The 19,704-nt window shown below is 37.3% G+C and overlaps 1 non-coding gene across 1 annotated transcript; it reads right to left on the reverse strand.

The window, feature by feature from the left end:
• Positions 1-16,224: 16,224 nt before the first annotated feature.
• On the reverse strand, positions 16,225-16,331 carry LOC145122976 (small nucleolar RNA R71). The gene has a single exon (XR_013714858.1). It is a non-coding gene; the product is annotated as a small nucleolar RNA R71 (small nucleolar RNA).
• Between the last annotated feature and the right edge of the window lie 3,373 nt (positions 16,332-19,704).

Genomic DNA, 19,704 nt, shown 5'->3' on the forward strand with positions numbered 1-19,704 from the left:
ACCAGAATTTGGCAAAAATCTTTGTAGGTTTGTGTTTGCTACCAAGGCACATAGTTGTTGATAATCCGCTTCATCATTTGAATCAAAAGAATTATAACAATTTCCCAAAAATGCTTGGTTTTGATTTTGATCGAAAAAGGGTGTTTGGTGTTGAGAAGATGTGGACAAAAGAGCTAATGGTCCACCAAAAGTTGTAGTGGTTGGTGATTCAATAGAGGATTCATACGATTGAAGTTTTCCATACAAATTGTACAAAGATTCAGTATGAATTGCTGGATTTCCCTGAATAATGAGTTTTACCATTTTCCAGCTTTCAAAAATATTATTCAAAAATTTGAGATTTATCTCATGTTGTGACTTTTTGATACCCAAATTGTTCATTTAAATAACAATAAAATTGAACCTGTCGTGAGCATCATGAATGGTTTCTGATGAAAACATTTTGAAATTGTCAAATTCATTCAAAATGGATGTTTTCTTGTTTCCGATTATTCTTTCGTTTCCATAAAAACGATTTTTTAAACTTTCCCAAATTTGATTTGCGGTTAACAGTATAATGTCATCCATTTGACTTAGAATACTGTGTGGGATTCCAGAAACTAGTTCCTTTTTAGCTTGGAGTTCAAGCTTTCTGTTGTTTTCGGCTATTGTGATTTGATTTGTAGCAAGAGTGGCCATATCTTCTGTAGAGATTCCAGTATACGTTCCTTCCACGCATTTCCAGACATTTTCACCTAAAGTATTTAGATGAAGGTTCATACGGCCAACCCACGAATTATACTCTTCAGGTATAAGTATGGGTGCCCGTGAACCTGATCCTAAACTGTTAGCAATAGAAACAGAGTTCATGTTTGAGTAATTTGCAGAAGACATGATTTTTTTTTATTATGAGGAGTTTTAACAAGTGATATTAGAATGAAGTTTTTAAAGAAAAGCTTATGGAAGGTTTATAAAACGCTAACCAAAAGTTTTCGACAAAAATTTCAGAATAAATCACACAAGCTCTGATACCAATTGTTGAAAATATAAGATCTGATCACCACAAATAAAGGCTCGGTTACCAATTACTATGTGACAGATATATATATTTAATGATTTAAGATGCGGAAATATAAGAAATATGGAATAAATAAATATAAGAAAGCTATAAATAAATAAATACGAGAAAGCTATAAATAAATAAATACGAGAAAGCTATAAATAAATAAATAACTGTATTTAAATGACGTAAAGTTGTAATAAAATATATAAATATATAAATATATATCAAGTAGGTTCGTCAATAAATTGACTGAACTTGACTGATGGAACGACTGGTCTATCAAGTAGGTTCGTCAAATAAATGACTGAACTGGCTTAGGGTTGGACTGGATCTTAATAGACTGTGTCTCTATTTGTTCAAAGTTCAATCCGGTATTTGATCAGTAACAAAAAGGTTCTTTTTATGTAATAATGAATTGTTTATAAAACAGTACAAAATACATGAGTTATGTTTTCTTGTTTATGGGTATAGGGTGTTTTGAGGTAATTTGATGAGGTTGAAGTGGGTATTTGGAGGGTGTTTGAAGGTGGAATAAGGTTGTAATTTTGGTGGTGTAAGGTAGCAAAGATGGTGATGTTGAAAGAGCTTTGGGTGGTGATGAATGTAGATTTTCGGAGTAAATCTCTCTGGATAGCCAATTCTCTCTCGCGTCTCTCTGGGGTTTCCAGTGGTCAAAAAAATCGAGGAAAATTCCTGGATGTAGGTAAGGTCCTGAATAAGTTGCGGTGAAAATCTCTCCAGGGTTATCTTCTTGAGTTGTGCTCGGTGATTTTTTTCTTAACTTCGAAATTCTGATGTCGAAAAAAAACAGCAAGGTGGAGATTTTGTGGTGGTTTAAAGGATGTTTGGAGGAGGTTTAAGGAGGTTATTTGGAGGATGTTTGGAGGGTATTTATAGGATGTTTGGAGGGTATTTGTAGGTTGTTTGGAGTTGTTCTTGGTGTTCTTGGTGTTCTTGGTGTTCTTGATGTTTTTGGTGTTCTTGGTGTTCTTGGTGTTCTTGATGTTCTTGGTGTTCTTGGTGTTCTTGGTTGAGAGGTTTTTGGTGTATGGAGAGGTTTTTCAAAGTTTATAAGAGGTTATGAATGAAAGAGCACACAACTCTCTTATATACTAACTTACATATACATACACTTTACATACATACATACAAGTATACATACATGAAACAAATATCTTCTTCACTTGAGTATTTTTAAAGTAATGGCTAGTGTGTGCAAGTGGTATGCTTCTTTCTTTGACTTTTCAACACAATATATATATATATATATATATATATATATATATATATATATATATATATATATATATATATATCGTTGAAACTGTTTAGTCGCACAACTAATTTTATCGTCTATGCGTTTTCGTCATTCGCGTGTTTTCATATTTTCCGTTTGATGACGAATTTATGCAACCTGAAATAACTGATAATATTTGTTAGATAATATAAAAAAAACAATTCGTCTTATTTCAGTGATGGTCACATACAAAAATATTTTTCAACAAACTGTCAAGAGGACAATCTAAGGTTCGCCAAGGATTGGTCGCCTGTGAGCAGTTGGAAGTATAGTAATGAAAGGACCATACTGTCATTATTATTATTAGATATGATTCTATTAATAATGAGTTGTCATATGACAAATATGGAAATGTTTCCATATTGGGAGTTGGACGTTAAGAACCTATATCTCTAGATTAGAAACTTTTATGCAAGAAGGATGTTCAAAGGAATGTGCTTTGAATGTGAGACTTCGTATCTATGGAATTGTCTTGCAACAATCTCCAACAGAGGACTTTGTAATTTCATTGGAAAAGTCTTTGTGACTTTAGCGCTGTAACATTACGAAAGGATCATTGCATAAAATATTTGAATTTAACATATTTTATAAGTGGCAAGAATTTGGTATTCTTACACTTGTGGTAAGGATTGGGAATTGTGAAATAAGTGTGATTGAAAATGTTATTTAATTATACTATTTCACAAAGTAAGGACCATAGGTAAACATAGTGTACATGCCAAGAGCATGGGACAATTGTTGATATAATTCAAGTGATAAGTTGATTACCCGAAACATTATACAATGAATAATGTGTAATCAATATAGTGATTAAATAAAAGGAGTTTTTATTTATACTCAAAAGGTTAGGACCATATTGGATTCGATTATTATTGTGTTTCACTTTGCATGTTTTGACTTCCTGAATAATGAGATTATTCGAAATGTTCCACAGTCATACTTTGGGAGTAGGTATGAAAGAAGATTGTCATGAATTGGTTTGTAGATTGTCTAAAGTGTATTAGACATAGCAAAGGATTTCTACAACGTTCATGAGTGCTTATGAATATGAATTGAGCATTGGATTAAACCCACACTCACTTGGATCGCTTCATGGATTTTATCACGAGTGATTGGTGAGACAATAATATCTTATATTCTTGAAACGGAGATGTGTGAGTTGTATCTTGCAAATCGGTTGCACATTGATAATATGTAAACGCACCAGTAACTTGGTGTTATAAAATGTATTGTTGTGTGTGATTCGGTGAGTGAGTACAAGAGAGCATTGAGTCAAAGTTTATCCGTTCCTTTTACCCAAAGTAGGATAAAAGCGATATTTGTGGGCCCCTCGATGATTTAGTGATGACACCTAAGCGCTTGGCCAAGCCGAGAATAAGTTGATGTATTCAATTATAGTCTGTTGTCAGTCGTCGTAAATCGAAAATCGGGAAACAACACATGAACAGAGAGTCTGATTAAAATCCATGTCTCAGTTCATACGATATCTAGAATGGAGGAATATATGATCCCTTATCTAAAGGACAGATTACTGATAAGATCAGAGTTTGACAACGTCTTTGAGAGCTACGATTGTTAATCGGGTCATACTTGCAAATTTAGTTATTAGACTTATCCAAGTGGGAGACTGTTGGATTAGTGTCTATGTCCATAACTATATTTGGTATGCACTTGACCCGGTTGTGCATGGTCCTTTTGGGTTGCCTTCACCAAAGCAACTTGATAGGATGATTTATAAAGAAAGAGGATTAATTATGACTTATTAATATACTATAAGATTAATATATTAAAGGAGAAATTATATTGTTTAATAAATATTGGTCAAGAATTAATAAGAATTAATTTTGTGGCTAAAAGAGATTAACTAAATAAAGGGGACTAAAACTGTCAAATGTATGATAGGTGGATTTGGGCTGGGAAACCCTAAGGAATAAGGGTGGACGAAATTTTAGAGGCTAGGCCATCCAATTTCGTCCAAAGGGGCCTTATTCCAGAAGGTTCCTTAGAATGCTTAAGGCTTAAGCTATCCATTAGGGTTTTGGACTGAAACCCTAGCATCACAAGTATATAAGGACCCTTAGGGCTAGGAAAATCGGCTACACTTGATGCTAAGGAATCCTAGAGCCGATTTTGCCTCTCATCCTCTCTCTTCTACTTCATTCTCTTGCTTGTGGTGTTTGTAAGCCATTAGAGGAGTGACATTTGCGACTCTAAGCTCCAAGACAAGAAGATTCAAGCCATTCAAGAAGAGGTAATCATCTGGATCTATTCTTATTTGATAATTTCAGATTATGTATGCTAGATTAGGGTTCTTGAGTCTTGGATGAATTGCATGTACAATAGAGAAACCTAGATCCAAGCATTAAGATTTGAATGAGCACATAGGATGTTCTTTTGTATAAAACCCATCAATACCTTATAAAGTATATTTGGTCAAATGTTGAATTTTAAGTCGTACAAGCCCTTATGCAATATGTACAACAATTTTATGCCTGAAATCTAATTCGGTCAACAATGCTGGAAATAACAAACTTTACAGAAAATTAAGGAAAGGATAGAATTATTGGATTAAGTAGTTACAAATCATGAAGCAATAAATACAATTTCTTAATGCATAAAAAATTATTTTGGAGGCTTTTGACTGAGCCCTTTAACACTACTACAGTATGACGTAGTCAATGTTAATCCCAATATCCAGGAAATATCTCTTCATTCTTGGCCACCTTCCCTTATAACTTTCTTCCAGCCGATTTAATGAATTGCAACCCTCATTCTCTTTCCCCATCTCTCCTCAACCACTCCCAGCAACCTTATACTCGCTCACCACCTCCTGTGTCTCTCCCCTAAAGAAAACCTCTAAACCTTCGTTTCCATAACCATTGACCACCAAACCATCAAAACCACCACTCATTGACACAGGTAAACCTTATGTTGGTCACCTGGCTAGATTTTCTCAACTTTTTTATGCCTCTTTTGAAACAAAGGTATGCATAGTTTGTTATCAAGTTGAAATATGTTGTAGATTCTATTTTTATGTATCTGTTTGTGACTTTTTTTCTTGGTTTTATCACCCTTTTTACGAGCTCTAAATGAAAATGTGTATTGTTTTGATTTTTCAATTTAGTGCAGGAACGGCTCAAATCGACCACAATGTTTGATCCTTTTACTTTCTCTATCGTGGTCATTATCTGATTTCCTAGGTTTTATTTTATTTATCATCAATTTTGTCAATTGTTGTTACCCCTCACACTCACCACTTTCTGTTTCTGTTTCTCTTGCCCAACCTCTATATATGAAAAACCCTAAAACATCATTTCCATTTTTCATCACCACATCCCAACAGCAACAGAAACACACTCGTGCACCGCCATTTACCATTGCAATCTTTAACTTCTCTCATTTATGCTTCCTCGCCAATGTTTCTGGCCCATATATTCATTTTTATTTGAACACAACTATTTCTGGATATGTTTCCTGTCTCCGACTATTTGTTATATTTGGTTCGTCGATGTTTCATTGCATCCTTAAATTAAGAAACTTTATCAATTTTTCTACATTATTTTCTTATTTGATTGATTTTTCTAATTTCTGCTTTTATTCACTTTTATTGTTTTACAGAATGATTGTGATCTATATACTTTGTTAACAGAGTCTACCATTGTCGATACTTTTAATCAGATACTAGACACTTTTCTTGATTAAGCCGTTTTTATATCAAGGTAAACTTTAAAAAATGATAATGTACTTTCACCTTATAATCGGTTCCTTTCACCTTATAATAAGTTTGGCTTGGATTTTGTCCTGGATATGGACTATATTTATGGCGAGTTGATGATGAAGAGTTTCTTCTAATTTGGTTTGGATATGTATTGTTATTAAAGGTACAATTCAGTTGTTTTTCTTCTTTTTATTTTTCTGTTTCATCCACTTTGTTTCTTCCTCACAACATCACCACCCCAATTTTGTTTTGCTTCTGATTTCACAATGATTGTTTTTTGATTTAGTAGGTTCCAACATAATGGTCAGAGATAACGAAAAGGTATAAACCCCTTACCCTTAATTACCCTTTGATGTTTGATTTTATCTTTGGATCTCCAACAAAGACGAATCACGTCGACCAATAGATAGTGATAGTTCAACATGATATTTTGCGATAGTTCAACAACATCATAGGGTTGTGGATTTGGTTCAAATACAACAGTTTTATATGTATGCTTCTTGGTGTTTCAGCATGTGTGAGTGCCCGCCTTTTTTCCTCCTAATGTGTAATGGGTTATGTAGAACCAATATGTATAGGATTGAACTCTATTTAACATACCTTCTTTGATCTATTGTATATGTCCAAGAGTTAACAAACTTTATGATGAATTTCATGCCTGAAAGGGGCCGGTTTCATTATAATGATGATTGGTGTGAGTATATTTCAAGACCCAACTTCTCAAGTTATTTGGAATTTCTTTTTTGACACAGTTTAATTTTGTTTATTTATTTATTTTACCAGATACCAAACATTCATACATAACATTTATGAATGTGTAATTGTTAAGATGATATTTATGTTTTGATGTATATAAGCATGTGTATATAGTTTGTACTTCTTTATTATTATTGAACACCAAATGTTCGATAAAATTACTCAATGAAAAGTGAGTTTTGTTCATATGATTTTCTAATAGTTAATTTATGGTTTTCTTGCGAGGTGATATGTTCTTTATTAGTGTATATTACTCTTAGTCCATGTATTGATTAGCCCATTGTTCTGTATAGGCCCAATTTTCTATTTGTATAGTGTATATATACTTGATTGATAATGGATAAAGGCAACGAATGATTATTTCCATTCTATTATGGTATCAGAGATCTTCCCCCTCTAACCCTAGCTGTCGTCGATGACATCTTCTCCCCTTCTTCTCTCTTTCTTTTCTTTCATGGCAGACTCCAATCTCAAGCCCTTTAGCATCAACAACATTAAGTCATTTGTTCCCTTGATTCTTGACCTGAATCAACTGAACTATGACTCCTGGAGAGTCCTGTTTGAGACCCACTGCAGAGCTTATGGAGTTTATGGTCACCTTGATGGCTCCTCCCGTCCTAAGAATGCCAAGGACGAGCCATGGCACAATCTTGACAATCTCGTTGCCATGTGGATCTATGGCACTCTCACTCAGCCTCTTCTCACCATGGTCCTTAAAAGTGGTTACAAGGCTCGAGACGTCTTAAAAGCACTTGAAGACCTTTTCTGAGACAACAAAGATGCACGTGCTATAGAACTGGAGGATGAACTGCGCTCTATGGTACTTGGGGACCGAACCATTGTTGACTACTGTCAGAAACTCAATGTTGTTGCAAAACTTCTAGCAAATATCGGGTCTCCTGTCCCCGAGAAGACCTTGGTCACGCATCTCCTCAATGGCTTGGGTCCAAAGTTTGACAACATTGCCACTATTATTCGCCATCGTGAGCCACTTCCCAGCTTCCTTTAAGCCTGCTCCATGCTCGTTCTTGAAGAACAACGATTTGATCGAACTCATCCTTTGCATGCTGCCCACTCGGATCATTCTTCATCTTCTCAGGTTCTCCATACAGCAACTGATGGGTCTCAATCTCAGCCCCGGGGGAACCTTACCCGTGCCCCAAATCGCAGCAACCACCACCGAGGACCATCTAACGCCCGTAGATCCAGGCTAGTCAATTTAGAGGCAATAAGTGTCGAAAATGACTTTTCCGCAAAAGATTATTTAGAATAAATAGTCTTAACCAAGTTTTAGAATATGTCTCAAGGTTTCCGTACATATAAAGAACGCCGAAATCCGAGTTATAACGAAGAAGTTATGACCCGTCGAAGTTTCGCGACGGAACCGGCGCGACACCGGGAAGCGTAAAAAGTGAATTTACGATAGAAGACTTTTTGGCCTTAGTAATCTAAACCAAGGTCATAGAATATGTTAAACCGAGAACATCCATAAAAAGAACGCCCAATTCTGACTTCGTATGAGGAAGTTATGATTTTTCTAAGATTCAGCATAGCAGTGCACGGCCCGAAACTCGAATTTTAGTTCGAGTGGTTTTTGGCCTACGCGACCTAAATGAGAGTTGAAGATCTCATTAATAGGAACTCAACGGTGAAAAGACAGACGAAAACGGAGTCCGTATGAAGGAATTACGAATTCTTCGCGGTCATTTAGCAGTCTAATCTCCTCTTATAGATAAATTTATGATCGGCCGAGAATTAGCCGACGGAGTCTAAATGAAAGTTGTAGATCTTGTGTTAACCTACGCGTGGAAAAAAATAACGTCGAAAACGGAGCTCGTATGCGAAATTTACGGGGTTTAGAAGTCGGCAGGGTGCTGCTGCAAAAGGGGTGACGTGGCACAATGTAGGCCACACACGTTTCGCCACCAGAATGCTGACACCTGGCCTGGAACTCGACGAGTTGGAGGCCAACTCGACGAGTTTTTGGATTTCCAGCCTATAAATAGAGGTGTCGGGTTCCCTCATTCTTCACACCTTCCCAACTTCACTTTCTCTCTCTAGTTTCTCTCTCTAAAGCCCCAACCCCCCCTAAAGTCTAGGTAAACCCCCTGGCACCCGAAGGAAGCCTCGAGGCTCCCGAAGCCCCGAGAAAAGAGCCTTTCGGCTCATAAACTCTGCTCCGGCAGAGCCCAGTTTTCGAGAAAACCCGCTGTAAGTGAGTTATGTCTACCCTATCTTTACTATAGCTTATGTTTTAATATAGTAATGTTATTAGGACCTTATAATAAGTATTTGGGCTATTATTATGCGTTATATAAGTATCATATAATATCTTTTAACCACTCGCGGTACGGGGGTTCCGATTTGGAGGGTCGCTTGGGTTGTTGGATTCAAAAGTGCTTATATGTCGAAATGATCCTGCCCTCCGGTGTTCCATGCCTGGCCTCGTCTGTGTATAGTGAGTGAAAAGTATTGTGTTAACGCTTATATAATAGTAATAATAGCTAGACTATTAATTAGTCGCGGTTAATGTCAGACTAAACCCTAGTGATATTGATACAAGGTTTTGTCGAGGAAATTGTTTTAAGAGTAACGAAGAGTTGTCCGAGTGCCGAGTCACCACCTAATCAGGTGAGTGCATAGTTACTTTCATCTTACACATAGATATGAAGTATTTTATATAAATTACATGTTATGTGTGCATATTATCTGTATACTTGTTATCTATGTTGAATGAACGATTTTATACATGTTTTAAATGATTTAAACAGTATATGTATTTTTATATCTACAAAATATGTTGGGTAAAACATGGGTAGATGAAATATGAGTCGGATGATGAGATGAGAGGTGATATAGACCATGAGATAAGGGTGAGAGGTGAACAATGAGATAAGCCTTTTACCCAAATGATGGACCCGTCATCTAGCAGAGTATGGATGACAACCATGGACTATTCTAGACAGTTCAGTGGAACACTAGCAGGCTCGCAGCCTGTAGGTGTTGTGAACGATGTGTTCACCCGGTGTACTCTAAACCTTGGTGTAACGCCCGTAGATCCGGGCTAGTCAATTTAGAGACGATAAGCGTCAAAAATGAATTTTTTATGGAAGATTATTTAGAAGGAGTAATCTTAACTAAGTTATAGTATATGTTACAAGGATTCCGTACATATAAAGAACGCCGAAATCCGAGTTATAACGAAGAAGTTATGACCTGTCGAAGTTTCGCGACAGAACCGGCACGACGCTGAATGACGTAAAAAGTGAATTTACGTTAGAGTGATATTTAGCCTTAGCGATCTAAACGAAAGTCGTAGAGTTCGTTAAACCATGAGCGTGCATAAAAAGATCGTCCAAATCTGACTTCGTATGAGGAAGTTATGATTTTTCTAAGTTTCGACTTAGCGGTATGCAGCCAGAATACTCGATTTGAGATCGAACGGTTTTGAGCCGAAACAATCTAAACAAGAATCAAACATCTTGTTGATAGTAGTGCAACGGTAAAAAGACAGACGAAAACGGACGTCGGATGAAGAAGTTATGAATTTATAACAGAGTTTTCTTGTCCCGGCCTACTAAAAATAAATAATAAAAATAAAGTCAAAATTAGCCGACAGAGTCTAAACAAAAGTTGTAGAGCGTAGTCTCACCTACGCGGGGATATAGAGAACGTCGAAAACGGAGCTCGTATGAGGAAGATATGAATTTTTGAAGTTTATTAAATAATTAAAGTATTTAATTTAAATATAAACTTCCGATATTATCCAAAGGGGGGGAGTCAGCGAGCTTATCCAGGTTACGCCCAGCGTAACCTTAATTACGCCCAGCGTAATTCGGTGGTTCAGCCCCTATAAAAGGGATGCGAGGGCAACCGAGTTCTTTGCTCATTTCTTCCTTTTCTCTCGCGTTTTTGCATCGTTTTTCGTGCAAGAAATATCCCGAAGCCCCGGTATCATTCCCGAGCCCCGAAGCAAGTCCCGAGGCCCCGAAGATATCGAGAAGTGAAATTCCCGAGCCGAAGCTCTGCCCGCGAGAAGCCCGGTTTTTGTGAAGATCTCCCGGTTTCACCGAAGAATACTACTTCTACAAGCTGTAGCGCTGTCCGATCATCTTCTGATCAAGTGAGTGTATAGTTACTTTCTTCTAACACATAAATATAAAGTATTAGCTATGAAATACATGCTATGTGTTATATATTATTTGTCTATTTGAGATGGGCTTGGAATTGATGTTTTTATACGGGTGTTAAATGATTTAAACTGTGTTTGTATTTATATCTACAAAAATGTTGGGTAGAACATGGGTAGATGGAATAGTTGGTGACGATGCGACTTCGTACCTATTGAGTAAAACCTTGGTGACGATGCGACTTCGTGCCTATTAGATAAGCTTTGGTGACGATGTGACTTCGTGCCTATTAAGTAAGCCTTGGTGACGATGCGACTTCGTGCCTATTAGATAAGCTTTGGTGACGATGTGACTTCATGCCTATTAAGTAAGCCTTGGTGACGATGCGACTTCGTGCCTATTATATAAGCTTTGGTGACGATGCGACGTCGTGCCTATTAGATAAACCTTGGTGACTATGGAGTTAGCGCCTACTGTTAAGTAAACCTTGGTGACTATGGAGTTAGCGCCTACTGTTAAGTAAACCTTGGTGACTATGGAGTTAGCGCCTACTGTTAAGTAAACCTTGGTGACTATGGAGTTAGCGCCTATTGTATAAACCTTGGTGACTATGGAGTTAGCGCCTATTGTATAAACCTTGGTGACTACGGAGTTAGCACCTGATAACTATGGATTTAGTACCTTATAGATAAACTTTGGCAGCAATGGACTTCGTGCCAATCCCTTTGATAAATCCTTAGGAATGAATGGATGAAGGATAGTTGATTCTTAGGGTAAACCCTTAAGAAATAAAGGAGATATGGGGATGGGTGTTTAGGTTGATTGTTTGATTATTGAATATAATAAGTGTATTATTGTGGGTTGAAAACCCTATATGCTCACCATGCTCCCAAGCCTGACCCACTCAGTTTTTTTTGTATCACAGGTATCGATGCGAAGACCCATTTCACTGAAAGATTAAAAGAGATGTAAATCACTAGTGTAAATGAATGTATGATATGTTTATGCTTATGTTTCTGTATCGGAACATGACATCCCGAGGTTTTATTATTAAATAAAAATACATTCTCTTTCAGAAATGTTTTGATAAGTTATTATCATATCTTGTTTTGGGAACAAATTCCGCAACCGTTTTATTTAAACGATTACTCTGATTTATAAAACAAAGCATAAACAAACCGGTCTTTTCTGGCCGTGAAATTGGGGATGTCACACTTGGGGATGTCAACAATGAATTTCAGAATATGAAGAAGCGGAGGATGAGTGTCACCGGGTATGCTGCAAGTTTTACCGAGAAAATGAAGCTCGTTCCTTACCTAGTTCCAACTGAGCTCTCCAAGGTCAACAAGTTTTCCAATGGATTACCAGCGGACTTTGGTCCAATGGTCAAGCAAGCAACCACTTTGAAATCCGTCATTTGGGCAGCCAGGAATGTTGAGACACAGATTAAAGAGAAGGGTCTGGAAAGAGCTGAAGTTGGCGAGAAAAGGAAGTACGAAGGATCTTCAAAATCCAACAAAGAAAGGAAATTTTCAAAGTCTGAAGGAGGAGGAGGAGGTGAAGCTAAGTGGTGTGATAAGTGTAAGTAGAAACACTTCGGGAATTGTAGTGAAGAGGTTACTTGCTACAAATGTGGAAAGACAGGGCATTACGCCAGCAAGTGCACATCCTACAAGAAGGTGTGCTACAGATGTAACAAAGAAGGGCATGTTTCTAAAGACTGCCCGAAGAGAAACGAGGCTGCAAGGCCAGAGACGCCACCAAGGCCAAGGGCATTCCACATGCTCCTCGACGAAGCAGAGAACAACGCGAGGAATCAAGGATGAGGACTTCATATCCAAAGATCAAGTTATGAAGTAGTCGTGTAAATAGTACCACGTGATGTAGCCTATTAGAGGCATAGTCTAGGGTGAACTTGAACACTTATGTAATCGTTTCAAGGAATAATATAAAATCTTCATTTTGTTATCTGGTGTGTTAAGTGGTTATGTGATTTTCTTGTATGGTGACTTGTAAAACTGCTTGACAATACTTGGGACGAGTATGAGTAGGTGTGAATGGTAGTAGAGGCCTATACTACCGGAAGCATAGGACTCACACTTGGATCAGGGAAAGTCACAAGGTTACCAAGAAGCTAGTAATTGATTCTGTTTTATTCAAGTATGTCGTTACCATCGTTTTGGTAATGACTAAGAAGATGATTGTTATTCCGACCCTAGTGGTCATATCAAATTGAGTCCGACTACGATTAGTATGTTACGTGGTTCAGAGAACCAAGTTCGATGTAGCGTCCGACTTAAACCAGAAGGTTGAAATCAAAGCGATCAATAGAAGTATCACGCTCGTTGATAAGAAAATTGATAGCTAGAAATGCTACGTGTTAAAATGTGATTATATCACATTAGAACATGAAGGAAAGTATATTCTGGAATTTAACTCTAAGAGACCCGAGTCTAAGCATGGCAACACACGATGAGAGGTCATTGGAACGTGATCCATCGATCTATTATGGAAATCATACAACTTATCTAAAGTTGGTTAAGAAGAAGAAGGAGTCGCTAATAAAGAGCGAGGTTGTGACATTAAGGTTATGATTAAAAGTCTAACAAGACATAGAGAACGGGTGCAAGATCAAAGCACCCCTTGCAGTCAAGAAGTCCAGGAGTAGATATGCGTTCGAAGCAACATAGAAGTTACGGTTATTGCCTAGGATGAAGAGATAACGTATGGAGTCATTATACAATCATGTTTTGTTGATGATTCCGGGACGTAATCATCCTAAGGGGGAGATAAATGTAACGCTCGTAGATCCGGGCTAGTCAATTTAGAGGCAATAAGTGTCGAAAACGACTTTTTGGCAAAAGATTATTTAGAATAAATAGTCTTAACCAAGTTTTAGAATATGTCTCAAGGTTTTTGTACATATAAAGAACGTCGAAATCTGAGTTATAACGAAGAAGTTATGACCCGTCGAAGTTTCGCGACAGAACCAGCGCGACACCGGGAAGCGTAAAAAGTGAATTTACGACAGAAGACTTTATGGCCTTAATAATCTAAACCAAAGTCATAGAATATGTTAAACCGAGAACATCGTGATATTGCCATAATTATACACATTTTTAGGCAATATTTATTTACATTTCTATTAATATTTTGGTCATTTGCATAGAATTATGGTAATTACAAGTTTAAATTGTTATTTTGCAGCCAAGGTGAAGCATTTTCGAAGATAGGGACTGAAATTGACAAAATATGGAACTTTGGAGATTGAAGAAAAGAAGAACGGAAAAAGTCAGCAAAAGACGCACTCACGACGTGAATAATTCATGATTCACGACGTGAGAGGAGAATTCTAGAAGATATGCATGCGGGTGAAAGAGTCCTTGCCAAACACGCTTATCTCAGATTCACGACGTGAATCTTTATGGTTCACAACGTGAACTCGAGAAATCAGAAAACTATAAATTCCCTTGCCCATTACGACTTGGGAGTTTTTTGGCTGATTGAAAGGCGACCTGAAGACGATTTTGAGCAGAGAAAGAGTTCTAGAAAAGGCTTTCAACATCAAAAGGAGTAAAGGTCCATACTTAGTTAATTAGTTTGATAGTTATGAACATGGTTGATAATTTGATTTGTTTTTGCTTACTTGTTACTATGAGTAGCTGCATCTAGCAGCTCTTGTCTAGCTAGATGAAGCTTCTGAATTATGTTTTAGCTTAATGACTATTGAATTTGATTAGTTGGTAAATTGCTTGTGTTTGATTATCATTACCTAGCATGTTATTTTAGTTTCTCAGTTGCTTAAAGTCATGTTCTGTGTAGCTTAGTGACCATTAAATTACATGAACTTGAAACCTAGTGATTTAGTGAACATTGAATTGCTAGAGCTAGGATCGACCAAAATCTTAGATAAGTGATCAAAGTAACTAATTTAGCTGTGCTAGAGGACATAATTTATGACCATAATTGTGTTTGCTTAGATAAATCTTACATAGCTCACCTATAAATAACTAATTATGTGTTTTGCTTATGTGTGATCATACAAGGTAGTTCATGAATTGGTAAAAAGATTAGTAAATTTGGATTTGAATTGCTAATTACATAATAATTGGTGACCAACTTTGATAATTCATAATTATTAGCTAAACATAAATAAAGAAGTGGATTCAAACTAAACAAAAGTGTTTTTAATTACTTGATTGAATTTTGTGATTTAAGTTCGTCTGGTCTTGCAAAATCAGATAAAACCCCTCTTGCTCTAAAATTAAGTCAATTTAATAGTAGATAAATTAATTAGTCAAAACCGTTCCCTGAGATCGACACCCGACTTACCCAACTATTCTATAATTCGACTAGGTACACTGTCTACGTGCATTTTAGTTAGTTAAGTTAGTTAGGTTATAAATAATAAAATTAGTGGGTACTTTTGTGCACATCAAGATTTTGGCGCCGTTGCCGGGGAATGACTTATTTGATTTGTTTGATTTATTTGCTTTAGGTTGATTGATCCTTTTTGTGGGGTAAAACCTGCAAAAAGTTACTTTTTTTAGCTTAGTTTTTTTCAGTACTAGGCTCACGATGTGAACCTTAAGTTCACGACGTGAGTTCAGTAATTTCTAGTTTTTTTTTGTGATTTTATTTTTTGTTATTTTTTCTGCGACAACACGAGGTGGTAGTCTTTACCACGACGTGGTGGCCAGTCTGTAGGAATTTTTTTTTAGTTTTTGTTCAGTTTTACGTTTTTATTTTGATTTTTTTGCAGGAGTTCATGACGAGAGGATCCAACACACCTTTGGTGCCACCACTTGAAGATCCGGAGTCTACCCTGCACAAAAAGAATAATAAGAAGTCGCTTTTACAAGAACTAAAATTAGCCTTTTCAAGGTAGTCAGGAAAGAAAACGGGAGAATCGAGTTCAGCCTCAAAGAGCAAGTTTGAAGTCTTCGATCAATTTCCTAATCCACACGAGTCCGAATACAAATCAAAAACAGAATTTGGGCTTTATACGAGTGAACCCGAGAACGAGCCGGAGAACGAAATGGCGAACATTGATGAGATGGCCATGGGGGATTACAAACATTTAGATGAAGTGAATGACATTGCTGATTACTTTAATGTTCCAAATGTTGAGAGAAATACTGTCTTGCTGAGGATGCTACCAGTTACTTTCAAAGGAGCTGCAAAAGACTGGTTGAAGGCACTTCCACCTGGCACAATAACTACTTGGGCTCGAATGTGTGAGCAGTTTTTAGGTCAGTTTTTCCCACCATCCAAGATCGCTAAACTCAAGAAGGCGATAGCCAACTTTGAGCAACAACCAGGGGAGTCATTATATGAGGCATGGGAGCGTTACAAGGGCTTGTTAAGGAGTTGTCCTCATCACAACCTCAACAACCAACAAGAAGTATCTATATTTTACGATGGAGTAAATGTCATGACACGTCAACTTCTTGATTCGCAAGGACCGCTTACAAAAAAAATCCAAATCAAATCAAGGTGTTAGTTAAAGAATTTGCAAAGCACTCTCGTCAGTATCATAACCCAGGGCGTGATTGAATAAAGGGCAGTGGAGGTGCACAAACTGAAGAGATGGCTACTGTCATGGCAATGCTTAACACTATGGATAGGAGATTGACCCTAATGGACCAATCAATTCATGCAATTCGAGTTGGTTGCGAGAGATGTAGTGGCCCACATTTGACAAAAGATTGTAATATGGATGAATATGGCAATAAGAAAGCTCAAGTTTGCTATTCAAGTGGGGACAAATATGATGAAGACTGGAGGAAACCAAAGAAATAGTGGATGCCATATGATGAGTACAATAAGCAAAAAGAAGAGAAATTTAGGCAAACTGGCCGGGGCTTCTACCAAAGAGAGCAACCACCAGCTGAGAAGAAAGTTGATCTAGAGACCATGTTAATGAAGTTTATGGAAGCTTCAGAAAAAAGGCATGATGCTACTAATACTGCAATAGAGGATCAAAGAACTATGATGAAGAATCATCATGCTATGATGATTGACCAACAATCATTGTTAAAAAATCAGCAAGCTTCCATCAATAACCTTGAAGTTCAACTTGGTCAACTTACTACTTTGGTAAATAAAAGATTGTCTCCACAAATTCCTGAAAAGAATACCCAATCTCACGTCATGGCCATTGATACTGAAGAAGAGGCGATTTCTGAATTCCTAGAAGCTTTAGAAGTGGAGCCAAAGCCATCTGAACCAAATCCTAAGAAGACAAAACTTGAAAACGAAGAATCTGCTGAAACGCCAGATTCACGTCGTGAGCCCGCTATGCTCACGTCGTGGGCTCGGTCTGAACAGAAAAAAATCGTATTTGTTCCAGCTTATAAACCACCTTTTCCATTCCCGTCTCGAGCACATCTTAGCCCACTGGAAAGGGAACATTTGGAGTTTATTCAACAAATAAAGGGTATTCCTATTAATACTCCTTTCATTGATTCGCTTTCCAAAATTCCCGAATACGCGAACAAAGCTCAAGAATTAAGGAAGAATTCCAAGATCATTCTAAGTGAACAAAGCTCAAGGGCCGTATTGGGAGAGATACCTAAGAAGATGGGAGATCTTGGACGCCTCACTCTTCCATGTGAGTTTGGTAATAATTTGAAGACATATGCTTTAGCCGATTCTGGGGATAGCATTAATTTGATGCCTTTTTTATTTTACCAAAAGTTAAATATTCAGAAGATGAAGTCTACAAAGATGACAATCCACATGGAAAATCGTTCAGTAACTCACCCAAGAGGGACAGTAGAAGACATCCTTGTAAAAATTGGGAAATTCGTTTTCCCAGTTGACTTTGTAGTGATGGATATGAAAGAAGATGCTAATTGTCACACCCCCAAACCAGAATGGCGGAAACATTCGGGGGTGGGTGACTTCACGTAGTACCATAACAGTTGAATATTGTAAAGAAAGTAACACAACCATCATAAATATAATAAAAACTTATATTGTTGCGTGTATTACAAGTTTCAAAAGAATATTACAAATATGATGATTCAAAATGTTTTAATATTAGACGCCTTAGCGTTCCTTCTCCAAAAGCTGATGGTTACCTGTATTACTGGTTCCCTGAGAAATACAAGTAGTTTTGAAAAAGTGTCAACAATTAAGTTGGTGAGTTCATAAGCGTTTTTGTACTGAAATATGTATGTCCTTTAGTAAAAATAACTGAACGTGTTTCCCAGAAAATCCAATATTTTCTTACATATAGTTTGAAAAGTTCCAAAGGCTGAAGTGGAATAGTGTCTTTTGTACTAAAATGGTGAAAGTGTATTTAAACAATGTATTTACTGAATGCATTCAAGAGTCTCGTAAATCAAACTTATTTTAACACTTCTGTGTGAGTTTTATAACCATGCTATTGACCCAGACTACCTGTAACAACGTTCTTCAGGCGTTGTAGTGTTATGACGTTTGTCACCCCAGACCTACCGGTCTAACTGTAGCTAACAGTTTAGGTGCGGGATTGTCAATCCCGTATAGATCTATACACAAGTATCACGCTCACCCTCCAAGAGATTATGGTTTATAATACAGGACTTGAAATGCGTACTTGTGAGTACGTTGAAGTTGAATGACTCACAACACTTAGTATTAATGGATTTACTAAAAAGAAAGTCTATATTTCATGTAAATGAAAGTATTTCATTTTCACTACGTTTACGTAAAGATGTAATGAATAAACCGCAAACTATACCCATTTTAGTTTTCCGAAAGTGTGTTCCATTTGATAACGAAAACTTAGTGTAATATCAACTTGCATGTAAGGTATAATGTTAATACCAAGGTTATTTAATATTTATAATTATTTAGATCATGTATTCGAACCGGTATAAAACGATAAGTTTTTCTAGTATTGCACTTGTATTCCCCCCCTAAAACATGAAAAAGTGTGAAAAGTAGGGGTATGAACTCACCTGATTGATTGAAGAAAGTGAGACGAAAACCGGGCAGAACTTTGACAGGAAAAGTTGATTTTCTCGGGATTCTCGGGAATCTCGGGAGAGTAAATCTTCCTTCGGGGCTTGGGTATGAAAACCGGGGCTTCGGGATATTCCGTGCACACAAAACGAGGTAAAACGCAAGAAAAAGGAGAGAAAATGAGCAAAATGCCCGGAACCCTCGCATCCCTTTTATAGGGGCTGGGAACCCTCGGTACGCGGGGCGTACCTCCGGGTTACACGGGGCGTACCGGACGTCATGCATGACCGCTTCTTCGACTGCTGGACTTCGGATGGGACGGCGTAGAGGCGTAGGGGGCGACGTGGACGATCCAGAGCCTATCATCCGAGTACGCTGGGCGTACGAGGGTACGCTGGGCGTAAATCCTCTCGGTTTGTGCACCTCGAACTTGTAAAATCCGTATCTTCCTCATACGAGCTCCGATTTTTACGTTCTTTATATGCACGCGTAGGTGAAAATATACTCTACAACTTTCATTTAGACTTCGTTGGCTAGTTTTGACATTATTTTTAACTATATATTTTTAACAGGCCGGGACACGATAAATCCGTTAAAAATATGTAACTTCTTCATCCGATGTCCGTTTTCGTCAGGCTTTTCGCCGTTGCACTACTATTGTCGAGATCTTCGATTCTCATTTAGGTTGTTTCGGCTAGAAATTGCTCGATCTCTATTTCGAGTTTTTAGCTGTTTACCGCTATCCCGAAACTTCGAAAAATCATAACTTCCTCATACGAAGTCAGATTTGGGCGTTCTTTTTATGTAT

Source organism: Lactuca virosa, chromosome 6 (assembly GCF_052849685.1).
Source record: "Lactuca virosa cultivar CGN04683 chromosome 6, Lactuca_virosa_CGN04683_v6, whole genome shotgun sequence".
Lineage (NCBI taxonomy): Eukaryota > Viridiplantae > Streptophyta > Magnoliopsida > Asterales > Asteraceae > Lactuca > Lactuca virosa.